The sequence below is a fragment of the Maylandia zebra genome, linkage group LG19 (genome assembly GCF_041146795.1).
Source record: "Maylandia zebra isolate NMK-2024a linkage group LG19, Mzebra_GT3a, whole genome shotgun sequence".
NCBI classification, from domain to species: domain Eukaryota; kingdom Metazoa; phylum Chordata; class Actinopteri; order Cichliformes; family Cichlidae; genus Maylandia; species Maylandia zebra.
Genome location: NC_135185.1, coordinates 13,149,724 through 13,161,926, shown reverse-complemented (window position 1 = coordinate 13,161,926; position 12,203 = coordinate 13,149,724). Strand labels below are relative to the sequence as shown.

Below are 12,203 nucleotides of genomic sequence, written 5' to 3'. Positions count from 1 at the left end.
AAATGAAAATGACAATACTGACAAAGAACAGCATGAGAACGTTTTCTTTCAACTGTTGCAGTGTGAGTGGGTTGGCTTTAGTTATCCAGGAGATGCCACTGTACAGACGGCAAGAGATCACACATGGTCTGCTGGGCTATCTAAGAAATGCTGAAAATGCCATCAATGAGCCAGGTAGGGCAGACATAGGGTGCGTTATGTGCTTTCCAGTGTGAAATGTCTTGAAAAGCACTCAGACAAAAAACTTAAATTCTTTCATGTCTACCAGTCACAAACCTTGCTAAATTGAGCACATCCTAACTTTTGTTTGTATGCCTTAGCTTGCAGGCAACAAAATGAGAGTGATGCCCAATGGGTTAAAGCAAATCTGGGTCCATTCGTCCAATATACATCATACTCTGACCTCAAAGACTTCAACATCTCTACGGTAAGCCCTACATTGCACTTCTAGTCCTCCCTTAAGAACAGGAAAACAAAATTGTAGACTTAAGAAAACAAACACAGGAGTTTATTTTGCCATATCAAAAATACAAGAAAATCATAGAGCACACTTTCTTTGGTTGCAAACTCTATTCATTTACCCACAGCATTGGTCATTACTGCTGTCTGATATTATGTTGATTCCCTGTTGTAGGCTGGATTGTTGTCAACGCTCAATCCCTCTGAGGTGGCACAGCTGCTACTGAGCTCTGGAGCCTCCAATAACACAGATTTTATTGATCTTGTGTTTGAAAAACTTGAAGAGGGCAATGCTCTAAAAAATGTGGATGAATTCCTGACACAGCTGACAGCCAATGGACAGGTAGGCTAGCCTCCTAAAAGGGTGAAGGAGGACAATGTGGATATTTGATTCCAGAAGTAAACACAGAATAAAACATCGGTCTCAACCGCTACATCCATTGTTGGCTATTGTATCTTAGAAAACAAATGGTTACAGCCTTTGTACCATGTTGTATGGGTGTACTTCCAACATGCAATCTCACCTTTGCTTATGTCTTTTTCCACTTTAATATGACAGACCCCACATTTCCAGCCTGTTGTGAGAGATCGGATCATGAATACGACCTTCATCGTCATCAGTCCACATTTCTCCACTTTCACGACAAACGACTATGAACTTTGGTTCCATGTGAAACTGATTCCTATCCTTGCCAGTTTTACTCCAGAAATGCTCATAAACACAACCACAAACATCAGCTGCACAAACTACCAAGTCATGTGAGTAGTTTTCTTGGAGCAATCAAGATTTTGTTGCAAATGAAAATGACAATAGTGACAAAGAACAGCATGAGAATGTTTTCTTTCAACTGTTGCAGTGTGAGTGGGTTGGCTTTAGTTATCCAGGGGATGCCACTGTACAGACGGCAAGAGATCACACATGGTCTGCTGGGCTACCTAAGAAATGCTGAAAATGCCATCAATGAGCCAGGTAGGGCAGACATAGGGTGCGTTATGTGCTTTCCAGTGTGAAATGTCTTGAAAAGCACTCAGACAAAAAACTTAAATTCTTTCATGTCTACCAGTCACAAACCTTGCTAAATTGAGCACATCCTAACTTTTGTCTGCATGCCTTAGCTTGCAGGCAACAAAATGAGAGTGATGCCCAATGGGTTAAAGCAAATCTGGGTCCATTCGTCCAATATACATCATACTCTGACCTCAAAGACTTCAACATCTCTACGGTAAGCTTTACTCTTATTACTCTTCCTGTCTTTCTTGAGAATAGCAAAGCAAAATTCTGGAAATTATACAAAAGACATGCATTTCATGAATTCTACTTTTTTGTATCCATAGCTGGCAGTTCTGGACGTTCTTTCACCATCGCAAAAGGCTGATCTAATCCTTGATCCAAACAGTGGTGCTTTAAACGATGCACATGTTGTAAGGGAGGTGTTGACAAGCTTGACAGAGACCAGTGATTATGAGCAGCTCAACCAATTCTTCCAGGCTTTTGCAAACATCAACAAGCAGGTGAATTCTCATTGGTAACCTTACCTCAGCGCAAACATCAACAAAGGTTAACAGTGTTCTTTCATAAACCTGCTCAAGTGTTTAACTGAAAATGATCCATTTCTGATATGCTTCATGCCTTGAGGCATCCCTGCTGTACAGAAGTACAAAGATTTAGTTTAGATAAGCTCCCCCTCATCTCCACATTTCCACAAAGACTTCAGAACTTCCTCTCTGACCTTATTATGATCCCCTTCTCTTTTCAGAGAAATGTCACCCTCATCCAAAATCCAGATGTGCGAGACACCATTTTGAGCCTGACCTTGACAGCCCTTGCTCCTCAGCTTAAAGACTTTCAGCCAGAAGACTATCAACAGTGGTTCCAGGTTTATTTGGTTCCTGTGATGGCGAGCATCCTTCCTAGCAGCTTGCGGGTGATCCCCAGTAACATCACCTGTGAATCCTACCAGGCTGTGTAAGATATTTCTGATATCCACAGTTAGACATTTGGGTGTGCACAATGCCAAGCTGAGGCTCCTGACAAGTCACAATGAATTCTTTTCTTCCTTTAGATACGATGGTCTTGCGCAGAGTTTGGCAGCATTGCCACTGGACCTTTCACAGGGCGTGAGATCAAGCAAGCAGTACCTCCAGGACACATTCCCACGTATGTGGCAAATGGGCTTTCCTGACTAAACTTTTCCCAAAAGCCCAGTACCAGCACTGTAATGACTACTCCATTGATTTGTTTCCTTTCTTTTTCTTCTCAAACAGGCTGCTCAGTTCCAGCTTCCTTTGTGGTAAGATTAGTTTTTTGGGGGGTGGGTGGGTGGGTGTGGGGGGGGGTGGGTGTCTTACATGGGTTATCCAATATTTGATCCAGGTTTGGCACACTAATTGGGCCAACTGTGACAAAGTCAAGGTATTTACACTTGAAGAAGATGTTTCCACTATACTAACACTCATATTCTCTTTGTCTTCAGTGCAAGGTGACCCCAGTTCATGGTAAGTCTGTCTAGAAGTACACATTTCAACTCTAAGGATATAAATGCATTCTGAAGGACTATTATCTGACACACAACCATTCTCTTTTCACAGTGAATCTCATTTGTAATGGAGTTGATGGGTGGGTGAAATGCCGTTTTGTTCAATGTTGATTCTGTCTAGGTAAAATTTGTTAACACAGTGTAATTAAGGGGACATTGGATTTCAATTTATTGTGTTTTTTCCACAGTTCAAAACTTGAGCAAATCCTGTCAGCTGGCAATTCCTCGGCAGCCCTGTGCAATTTCACCATCACAGAACATGCCTGTTCCTCTGTAAGATTCCTTTTTAAACTTCAAAAACAGAACATGGATTTTGCCCCATTATGGTCCTGAGACAAATCTCCATGAGCTCTGACAAAATGGCTGTATTCTTTGTCAATTTTCTTTTTCAAGGCTCCCTATCTCACATCCAGCAACTTGGTCACACTGCTGAACTGCACACTGAAAAGCCAAAACATATACCCAGTAGAAGTCTGGAAGCTTTTCTTCCAAAAAGCCTCTGCTGTACTGGACCAGGCCCTTGAGACATTTGCTAACATGGTAAGTACAAAATCACATTTTCACAATATTGCCATTTCCCTGCGTGAAGTTTGGGTCCAGCTACAATTATTTTTCTGCCAATTCAAGGCCGTCAACAACACCTACCCGACCTCGTCAAATGTGCTCGAGGCTCTTGGAGAAGTGAGAATTGACAACTTCAGCCAGGCACAACTACAGAGTGAGGAGTTCATTACCAGCTGGTTCAAGACAAAGATCCGTCCGTTTCTGGCCGTTCCATCTTTCAACTTCCTATTTTGCCTTAGCTCCAAAAACTTCAGCTGCCAGACATACCAGACTGTGTAAGTAAATATGAGACATATAGCTCTGTTCTGCAAATGTGCAGTTGACTAGAAGTTTAGATGTTGAAAGCTTTCTCTCAAATGTAGCATTCAGGCATTTGGAAGCCAAAAGGCATCCATGGACAGAGACACACAGCAAGCAGTCTTCACTCACTTCATCAAACCGTTCTTGTCAAGAAATGACTCAACAGGTAAAAGGAGAAACTCAAGCTCACTTTGGTTTTTCCATGACAACATGTGGTATATTACCCTGTCAATAACTTTCTTGCTTTTTCTGCAGATCCTGGCTGTGTCTCATCTATCACGGGGAGCCAAGCGTGGCTAAAGGCAAACCTTGGCGACTTCTCTGATTTTGCAACTGTGCAGGACTTGGAAGCCTTCAATCCTAATTTGTCCGCTGTGAGTGCCAACTGCAGATGTACATCTTCCTGTAAACGGAATTCTTTTACCCAGAACATTTCCATGACTGCTGTCTGATATTATGCTGGTTCTCTTTTGTAGGCTGGATTGTTGTCAGTCCTCAGTCCTTCTCAGGTGGCACAGCTGGTACTGAGTTTGGGAGCCTCCAATAACACAGATTTGATTGATCGTGTGTTTGAGCGACTGCAAGAGGGCAACGCTCTAGAAAATGTGGATGGATTCCTCACACAACTGACAGCCAATGGACAGGTATGCTAGGCTTCTAAAAGGGTGAAGGAGGACAATCCTGGTGTTTTATTCCAGCAGGATAAGACAGAATAAGACATTTGCTAAACCGCTACACAACTCTTCAAGGAGTCTATCATAGAGAAGACTTGTTTGCAACCTTTGTGACATGTTGTATGAGTACATTTACAACATGCAGTCTCTGTATTGCTTAGCTTCTTTTCCACCTCAATTTCACAGATGCCAATTTTCCAGCCTGTTGTGAGAGATCGGATCATGAATGCGACCTTCATCGTCATCAGTCCACATTTCTCCACTTTCACGACAAACGACTATGAACTTTGGTTCCATGTGAAACTGATTCCTATCCTTGCCAGTTTTACTCCAGAAATGCTCATAAACACAATCACAAACATCAGCTGCATGAACTACCAAGTCATGTGAGTAGTTTTCTTGGAGCAATCAAGATTTTGTTGCAAATGAAAATGACAATAGAGACAAAGAACAGCATGAGAATGTTTTCTTTCAACTGTTGCAGTGTGAGTGGGTTGGTTTCAGTTATCCAGGAGATGCCACTGTACAGACGGCAAGAGATCACACATGGTCTGCTGGGCTACCTAAGAAATGCTGAAAATGCCATCAATGAGCCAGGTAGGGCAGACATAGGGTGCATTATGTGTTTTCCAGTGTGAAATGTCTTGAAAAGCACTCAGACAAAAAACTTAAATTCTTTCATGTCTACCAGTCACAAACCTTGCTAAATTGAGCACATCCTAACTTTTGTCTGCATGCCTTAGCTTGCAGGCAACAAAATGAGAGTGATGCCCAATGGGTTAAAGCAAATCTGGGTCCATTCGTCCAATATACAGCGTACTCTGACCTCAAAGACTTCAACATCTCTACGGTAAGCCCTACATTGCACTTCTAGTCCTCCCTTAAGAACAGGAAAACAAAATTGTAGACTTAAGAAGACAAACACAGGAGTTTATTTTGCCATATCAAAAATACAAGCAAATCATAGAGCACACTTTCTTTGGTTGCAAACTCTATTCATTTACCCACAGCATTGGTCATTACTGCTGTCTGATATTATGTTGATTCCCTGTTGTAGGCTGGATTGTTGTCAACGCTCAATCCCTCTGAGGTGGCACAGCTGCTACTGAGCTCTGGAGCCTCAAATAACACAGATTTTATTGATCTTGTGTTTAAACAACTTGAAGAGGGCAACGCTCTAAAAAATGTGGATGAATTCCTGACACAGCTGACAGCCAATGGACAGGTAGGCTAGCCTCTTAAAAGGGTGAAGGAGGACAATGCGGATATTTGATTCTAGAAGTAAACACAGAATAAGACATCGGTCTCAACCGCTACATCCATTGTTGGCTATTGTATCTTAGAAAACAAATGGTTACAGCCTTTGTACCATGTTGTATGGGTGTACTTCCAACATGCAATCTCACCTTTGCTTATGTCTTTTTCCACTTTAATATGACAGACCCCACATTTCCAGCCTGTTGTGAGAGATCGGATCATGAATACGACCTTCATCGTCATCAGTGCACATTTCTCCACTTTCACGACAAACGACTATGAACTTTGGTTCCATGTGAAACTGATTCCTATCCTTGCCAGTTTTACTCCAGAAATGCTCATAAACACAACCACAAACATCAGCTGCATGAATTACCAAGTCATGTGAGTAGTTTTCTTGGAGCAATCAAGATTTTGTTGCAAATGAAAATGACAATAGTGACAAAAAACAGCATGAGAATGTTTTCTTTCAACTGTTGCAGTGTGAGTGGGTTGGCTTCAGTTATCCAGGAGATGCCACTGTACAGACGGCAAGAGATCACACATGGTCTGCTGGGCTACCTAAGAAATGCTGAAAATGCCATCAATGAGCCAGGTAGGGCAGACATAGGGTGCGTTATGTGTTTTCCAGTGTGAAATGTCTTGAAAAGCACTCAGACAAAAAACTTGCCCACAAATTCTTTCATGTCTACCTGTCAAAAACCTTCCTAAATTTGGCACATCCTAACTTTTGTTTGTATGCCTTAGCTTGCAGGCAACAAAATGAGAGTGATGCCCAATGGGTTAAAGCAAATCTGGGTCCATTCGTCCAATATACATCATACTCTGACCTCAAAGACTTCAACATCTCTACGGTAAGCCCTACATTGCACTTCTAGTCCTCCCTTAAGAACAGGAAAACAAAATTGTAGACTTAAGAAGACAAACACAGGAGTTTATTTTGCCATATCAAAAATACAAGCAAATCATAGAGCACACTTTCTTTGGTTGCAAACGCTAATCCTTTACCCACAGCATTGGTCATTACTGTTGTCTAATATTATGTTGATTCCCTGTTGTAGGCTGGATTGTTGTCAACGCTCAATCCCTCTGAGGTGGCACAGCTGCTACTGAGCTCTGGAGCCTCAAATAACACAGATTTTATTGATCTTGTGTTTGAAAAACTTGAAGAGGGCAATGTTCTAAAAAATGTCGATGAATTCCTGACACAGCTGACAGCCAATGGACAGGTAGGCTAGCCTCCTAAAAGGGTGAAGGAGGACAATGCAGATATTTGATTCCAGAAGTAAACACAGAATAAAACATAGGTCTCAACCGCTACATCCATTGTTGGCTATTGTATCTTAGAAAACAAATGGTTACAGCTTTTGTACCATGTTGTATGGGTGTACTTCCAACATGCAATCTCACCTTTGCTTATGTCTTTTTCCACTTTAATATGACAGAGCCCACATTTCCAGCCTGTTGTGAGAGATCGGATCATGAATATGACCTTCATCATCATCAGTCCACATTTCTCCACTTTCACGACAAACGACTATGAACTTTGGTTCCATGTGAAACTGATTCCTATCCTTGCCAGTTTTACTCCAGAAATGCTCATAAACACAACCACAAACATCAGCTGCATGAATTACCAAGTCATGTGAGTAGTTTTCTTGGAGCAATCAAGATTTTGTTGCAAATGAAAATGACAATACTGACAAAGAAAAGCATGAGAATGTTTTCTTTCAACTGTTGCAGTGTGAGTGGGTTGGCTTCAGTTATCCAGGAGATGCCACTGTACAGACGGCAAGAGATCACACATGGTCTGCTGGGCTACCTAAGAAATGCTGAAAATGCCATCAATGAGCCAGGTAGGGCAGACATAGGGTGCGTTATGTGCTTTCCAGTGTGAAATGTCTTGAAAAGCACTCAGACAAAAAACTTGCCCACATATTCTTTCATGTCTACCTGTCAAAAACCTTCCTAAATTTGGCACATCCTAACTTTTGTTTGTATGCCTTAGCTTGCAGGCAACAAAATGAGAGTGATGCCCAATGGGTTAAAGCAAATCTGGGTCCATTCGTCCAATATACATCATACTCTGACCTCAAAGACTTCAACATCTCTACGGTAAGCTTTACTCTTATTACTCTTCCTGTCTTTCTTGAGAATAGCAAAGCAAAATTCTGGAAATTATACAAAAGACATGCATTTCATGAATTCTACTTTTTTGTATCCATAGCTGGCAGTTCTGGACGTTCTTTTACCATCGCAAAAGGCTGATCTAATCCTAGATCCAAACAGTGGTGCTTTAAACGATGCACATGTTGTAAGGGAGGTGTTGACAAGCTTGACAGAGACCAGTGATTATGAGCAGCTCAACCAATTCTTCCAGGCTTTTGCAAACATCAACAAGCAGGTGAATTCTCATTGGTAACCTTACCTCAGCGCAAACATCAACAAATGTTAACAGTGTTCTTTCATAAACCTGCTCAAGTGTTTAACTGAAAATGATCCATTTCTGATATGCTTCATGCCTTGAGGCATCCCTGCTGTACAGAAGTACAAAGATTTAGTTTAGATAAGCTCCCCCTCATCTCCGCATTTCCACAAAGACTTCAGAACTTCCTCTCTGACCTTATTATGATCCCCTTCTCTTTTCAGAGAAATGTCACCCTCATCCAAAATCCAGATGTGCGAGACACCATTTTGAGCCTGACCTTGACAGCCCTTGCTCCTCAGCTTAAAGACTTTCAGCCAGAAGACTATCAACAGTGGTTCCAGGTTTATTTGGTTCCTGTGATGGCGAGCATCCTTCCTAGCAGCTTGCGGGTGATCCCCAGTAACATCACCTGTGAATCCTACCAGGCTGTGTAAGATATTTCTGATATCCACAGTTAGACATTTGGGTGTGCACAATGCCAAGCTGAGGCTCCTGACAAGTCACAATGAATTCTTTTCTTCCTTTAGATACGATGGTCTTGCGCAGAGTTTGGCAGCATTGCCACTGGACCTTTCACAGGGCGTGAGATCAAGCAAGCAGTACCTCCAGGACACATTCCCACGTATGTGGCAAATGGGCTTTCCTGACTAAACTTTTCCCAAAAGCCCAGTACCAGCACTGTAATGACTACTCCATTGATTTGTTTCCTTTCTTTTTCTTCTCAAACAGGCTGCTCAGTTCCAGCTTCCTTTGTGGTAAGATTAGTTTTTTGGGGGGTGGGTGGGTGGGTGTGGGGGGTGTCTTACATGGGTTATCCAATATTTGATCCAGGTTTGGCACACTAATTGGGCCAACTGTGACAAAGTCAAGGTATTTACACTTGAAGAAGATGTTTCCACTATACTAACACTCATATTCTCTTTGTCTTCAGTGCAAGGTGACCCCAGTTCATGGTAAGTCTGTCTAGAAGTACACATTTCAACTCTAAGGATATAAATGCATTCTGAAGGACTATTATCTGACACACAACCATTCTCTTTTCACAGTGAATCTCATTTGTAATGGAGTTGATGGGTGGGTGAAATGCCGTTTTGTTCAATGTTGATTCTGTCTAGGTAAAATTTGTTAACACAGTGTAATTAAGGGGACATTGGATTTCAATTTATTGTGTTTTTTCCACAGTTCAAAACTTGAGCAAATCCTGTCAGCTGGCAATTCCTCGGCAGCCCTGTGCAATTTCACCATCACAGAACATGCCTGTTCCTCTGTAAGATTCCTTTTTAAACTCCAAAAACAGAACATGGATTTTGCCCATTATGGTCCTGAGACAAATCTCCATGAGTTCTGACAAAATGGCTGTATTCTTTGTCAATTTTCTTTTTCAAGGCTCCCTATCTCACATCCAGCAACTTGGTCACACTGCTGAACTGCACACTGAAAAGCCAAAACATATACCCAGTAGAAGTCTGGAAGCTTTTCTTCCAAAAAGCCTCTGCTGTACTGGACCAGGCCCTTGAGACATTTGCTAACATGGTAAGTACAAAATCACATTTTCACAATATTGCCATTTCCCTGCGTGAAGTTTGGGTCCAGCTACAATTATTTTTCTGCCAATTCAAGGCCGTCAACAACACCTACCCGACCTCGTCAAATGTGCTCGAGGCTCTTGGAGAAGTGAGAATTGACAACTTCAGCCAGGCACAACTACAGAGTGAGGAGTTCATTACCAGCTGGTTCAAGACAAAGATCCGTCCGTTTCTGGCCGTTCCATCTTTCAACTTCCTATTTTGCCTTAGCTCCAAAAACTTCAGCTGCCAGACATACCAGACTGTGTAAGTAAATATGAGACATATAGCTCTGTTCTGCAAATGTGCAGTTGACTAGAAGTTTAGATGTTGAAAGCTTTCTCTCAAATGTAGCATTCAGGCATTTGGAAGCCAAAAGGCATCCATGGACAGAGACACACAGCAAGCAGTCTTCACTCACTTCATCAAACCGTTCTTGTCAAGAAATGACTCAACAGGTAAAAGGAGAAACTCAAGCTCACTTTGGTTTTTCCATGACAACATGTGGTATATTACCCTGTCAATAACTTTCTTGCTTTTTCTGCAGATCCTGGCTGTGTCTCATCTATCACGGGGAGCCAAGCGTGGCTAAAGGCAAACCTTGGCGACTTCTCTGATTTTGCAACTGTGCAGGACTTGGAAGCCTTCAATCCTAATTTGTCCGCTGTGAGTGCCAACTGCAGATGTACATCTTCCTGTAAACGGAATTCTTTTACCCAGAACATTTCCATGACTGCTGTCTGATATTATGCTGGTTCTCTTTTGTAGGCTGAATTGTTGTCAGTCCTCAGTCCTTCTCAGGTGGCACAGCTGGTACTGAGTTTGGGAGCCTCCAATAACACAGATTTGATTGATCGTGTGTTTGAGCGACTGCAAGAGGGCAACGCTCTAGAAAATGTGGATGGATTCCTCACACAACTGACAGCCAATGGACAGGTATGCTAGGCTTCTAAAAGGGTGAAGGAGGACAATCCTGGTGTTTTATTCCAGCAGGATAAGACAGAATAAGACATTTGCTAAACCGCTACACAACTCTTCAAGGAGTCTATCATAGAGAAGACTTGTTTGCAACCTTTGTGACATGTTGTATGAGTACATATACAACATGCAGTCTCTGTATTGCTTAGCTTCTTTTCCACCTCAATTTCACAGATGCCAATTTTCCAGCCTGTTGTGAGAGATCGGATCATGAATGCGACCTTCATCGTCATCAGTCCGCATTTCTCCACTTTCACGACAAACGACTATGAACTTTGGTTCCATGTGAAACTGATTCCTATCCTTGCCAGTTTTACTCCAGAAATGCTCATAAACACAATCACAAACATCAGCTGCATGAACTACCAAGTCATGTGAGTAGTTTTCTTGGAGCAATCAAGATTTTGTTGCAAATGAAAATGACAATAGAGACAAAGAACAGCATGAGAATGTTTTCTTTCAACTGTTGCAGTGTGAGTGGGTTGGTTTCAGTTATCCAGGAGATGCCACTGTACAGACGGCAAGAGATCACACATGGTCTGCTGGGCTACCTAAGAAATGCTGAAAATGCCATCAATGAGCCAGGTAGAGCAGACATAGGGTGCATTATGTGTTTTCCAGTGTGAAATGTCTTGAAAAGCACTCAGACAAAAAACTTAAATTCTTTCATGTCTACCAGTCACAAACCTTCCTAAATTGAGCACATCCTAACTTTTGTTTGTATGCCTTAGCTTGCAGGCAACAAAATGAGAGTGATGCCCAATGGGTTAAAGCAAATCTGGGTCCATTCGTCCAATATACAGCGTACTCTGACCTCAAAGACTTCAACATCTCTACGGTAAGCCCTACATTGCACTTCTAGTCCTCCCTTAAGAACAGGAAAACAAAATTGTAGACTTAAGAAGACAAACACAGGAGTTTATTTTGCCATATCAAAAATACAAGCAAATCATAGAGCACACTTTCTTTGGTTGCAAACTCTATTCATTTACCCACAGCATTGGTCATTACTGCTGTCTGATATTATGTTGATTCCCTGTTGTAGGCTGGATTGTTGTCAACGCTCAATCCCTCTGAGGTGGCACAGCTGCTACTGAGCTCTGGAGCCTCAAATAACACAGATTTTATTGATCTTGTGTTTAAACAACTTGAAGAGGGCAACGCTCTAAAAAATGTGGATGAATTCCTGACACAGCTGACAGCCAATGGACAGGTAGGCTAGCCTCTTAAAAGGGTGAAGGAGGACAATGCGGATATTTGATTCTAGAAGTAAACACAGAATAAGACATCGGTCTCAACCGCTACATCCATTGTTGGCTATTGTATCTTAGAAAACAAATGGTTACAGCCTTTGTACCATGTTGTATGGGTGTACTTCCAACATGCAATCTCACCTTTGCTTATGTCTTTTTCCACTTTAATATGACAGACCCCACATTTC

At 41.9% G+C, this 12,203-nt stretch overlaps 2 long non-coding RNA genes across 2 annotated transcripts; both read left to right on the top strand.

Moving 5' to 3' along the window:
- The first annotated feature begins 324 nt into the window (after positions 1–324).
- LOC143414129 (uncharacterized) lies at positions 325–1,202 on the top strand. The gene is made up of 3 exons (XR_013094679.1): positions 325–427; positions 635–802; positions 1,019–1,202. It is a non-coding gene; the product is annotated as an uncharacterized LOC143414129 (long non-coding RNA).
- Positions 1,203–4,347: 3,145 nt separating this feature from the next.
- LOC143414111 (uncharacterized) lies at positions 4,348–5,125 on the top strand. The gene is made up of 3 exons (XR_013094658.1): positions 4,348–4,504; positions 4,721–4,920; positions 5,019–5,125. It is a non-coding gene; the product is annotated as an uncharacterized LOC143414111 (long non-coding RNA).
- The last annotated feature ends 7,078 nt before the right edge of the window (positions 5,126–12,203 follow it).